Genomic DNA, 2,769 nt, shown 5'->3' on the forward strand with positions numbered 1-2,769 from the left:
GCTAAAATCTTGAAGAATTAAATGTAATTGGATACAGTAATGATATGAAATGATGAAAGGAATATAAGGTATTAAAATATAGCTCAAAAAGGCAATCTGGAAGTCAAGAATTCTTATTTGGAGAGACTTCGCATCGCGCCGACCAACAAAATAACATTGGTCAAAATCCAGTGAAGGTTCGTGATTATGGCGCATCGTGGAGTAGGAGGAAGTCACAGATGTCACTTTTCAGAGTAGGTTTGCGATACCATCGCGTCGCGGTGTAGTCCCAATTATCAATTTGTGCCACCTGAAAGTTTAGCGCGTCGCGGAGGAAGGATATTTCACAATTGTCTAAATCCAGTGGTTCATCGCAATAGTGGCACGTCGTAGTGAGGATGTATTTCACAAATTTTCACTAAATAATTGAATTCCGTAATTGACCAGATTTTGATAGGAAATGGCATTTGAAGGCATGGCGCGACGTGTCGCCTGAAAAAATCGGGAAGGTTTTTAGTGTTTTGTCCCAACTATAAAAGGAAAAATCCAGGATAATTTTAGAGGACTTTTGGCAAGCACAGGAGCGGAAGAAAATCATAGAATTCTTCTTTTAGGGTTCTTATTATTTGTTTTGAACTTCTGGACCTCAAGACTAATTTTGGGTATGATTAATTACTTGTTTTTGATGTTTAATTCAAACAAAAGTGGCTAAATACCCTTGTTCTGGGGTTGAGGTCAAGAACATGATTACTCTTTGATATTATTTATAGTAGTTTCTTTTTGGATTATCACCTGGGTTGTTCTTAATTTCTTGAACTTATTATTTTAATGCTTGGCCTCCATTAAAATAAATTTATATTTCTATGTGAATTCGGGAAGAGAATCATAGATTAGAACGAGAAAATTAAGGAGCAAGATTCTTATCATTTTATAAAATAAGGGGTTTGAATTAGCATCTAGGATAGGGATATACCTAGAAGCCTTGTTTGTTTCAATTACAAGAAGATGACTTTATGAATCTAGAAGAATTGTTGTATCTCTGTGGGAGTTGTAGATGAAATATTCAATAGATAAAATATTTTAGGTCGGGAGACCAAGATCGTTGACTAAACCTTGCGAATCAGCAACTTGATAACCAATTAGACTTCTATAAGAATAGAGATTTGTATGATTGTTCAAGAAGCCTCAACCCTGGAATTCTTATTATAACTGTTTTTAGCTGTTGCTTGCTTTGCTTTAGTCATAAAATTTTAGTTCTTGTTTATTAATTTATATTTTTATTCATAAATTCAAAATCATCTTGATACTATACAACACCTAATACTCATCATCTGAAACTAAAAGTTGGTTAAATTTCTAGTTGCTTAGTCGTCGTGGGAACAATATCTGATTGTCTAAATCACTATATTACTTGTATGATCGCATACACTTGCGTGTGTGTCTGAGTCACAACAAGTTTTTGGTGCCATTGCCGGGGACTAATATAATTAGTAAATTTCTAAATTTTTAGTTTTTTGATATTAAGTTTAGGTGTTAACTACTTGATCTTAGCAGCTGAATTTTTGTAGGTTTAGCTGAATCCAAGACTGGCGAGACATAAAGAACTGGTAGAGCCTTTTGCAGAACTAGAGCAAATCTTTCAACAAACGTGAACAATGACTGAACAACGAAATAAACCGGTTGATCTAAATGCCGGGAATGTTCCACCTCCTGTCATTCCTGTTATTCCAGTTGTTCCTGTTCAACAAGCTGCTAAACTTGTTTGTGAGGTGGCAATCCCACTCACAAACCATGTGACGAGTAGTATTCTAAATCCTGAACCAGGAGGTCAATTTGAATTAAAGCAGAATATAGTGCAATTACTGAATTCAGCAGGGAAATTTCATGGTATTTCACATGAAGATTCACAACAGTATATATAGGTTTTCTTGGAAATCAACGATACATACATTCCTAAAAGGGCGAATCCTGATTATGTCAGGTTGACACTCTTTCCCTTCTCTCTAATGGGGGAACCAAAAAGGTGGTTACATGTTAAACCACCACTCTCTATCACTACATAGAAAGATCTAGCTCGGAAATTTGTTATTCAATTCTTTCCATCTAGGAAGACGGTACACTTGAGGAGTAAAATCTTTAGTTTTAGAGAGAAAGACGGAGAGAATCTCTACCAAGCTTGGGAGAGATTTAAGGGTATGCTAAAAAATTCCCCTTACCATCATCAATCCAATAATGTTCTTGTGCATACTTTCATAGAAGGATTAGATCCAAACATGAAGATTCTCTTGGATTTAGCAATAGGTGGACAGGCTCTTAAGAAGACATATGAACAATTGTACACACTGTTGAATCAGATTTCACAAGGGAACCCTGACTGGCATGCAGACTCGAGGAGTACTCCTAAAAGGTTGTAGGGGTATTGGAGGTAGATCATTTCACTACATTAAAGGCACAGATCGCAGCCATGTAAAATCATATGATTACTCAGCTTAATAACATAAAGTTGGGTGTTACTCAACCAGCAGCTACAACGAATACAGTCCAACAGGTAAATTCTTGGTGTGAGGTTTGCAGAAATAGTGAGCATGTAGCTGATGCTTGCATAGCTAATCCAGATTCTATCAACTATGTGGGGAATGAAAATCGGTAGGGATTACAAAATTTTGGTAACACTTATAATCCCAACTGGAGGAACTATCCCAATTTCTCATGGGGTGGAAATCAGGCACAGAATGCAAATTAGTACAAGGGACAAGTGCAACCAAATCCACAGCCAGCTCAGAATACTCA

The 2,769-nt window shown here is 36.4% G+C and overlaps 1 non-coding gene across 1 annotated transcript; it reads right to left on the reverse strand.

Annotated features, from left to right (window-relative positions):
- Window positions 1–2,096: 2,096 nt before the first annotated feature.
- Window positions 2,097–2,203, reverse strand: LOC124886191. Its single transcript, XR_007043277.1, has one exon. It is a non-coding gene; the product is annotated as a small nucleolar RNA R71 (small nucleolar RNA).
- Window positions 2,204–2,769: the final 566 nt, after the last annotated feature.

This window comes from Capsicum annuum, chromosome 7 (genome assembly GCF_002878395.1).
Source record: "Capsicum annuum cultivar UCD-10X-F1 chromosome 7, UCD10Xv1.1, whole genome shotgun sequence".
NCBI classification, from domain to species: domain Eukaryota; kingdom Viridiplantae; phylum Streptophyta; class Magnoliopsida; order Solanales; family Solanaceae; genus Capsicum; species Capsicum annuum.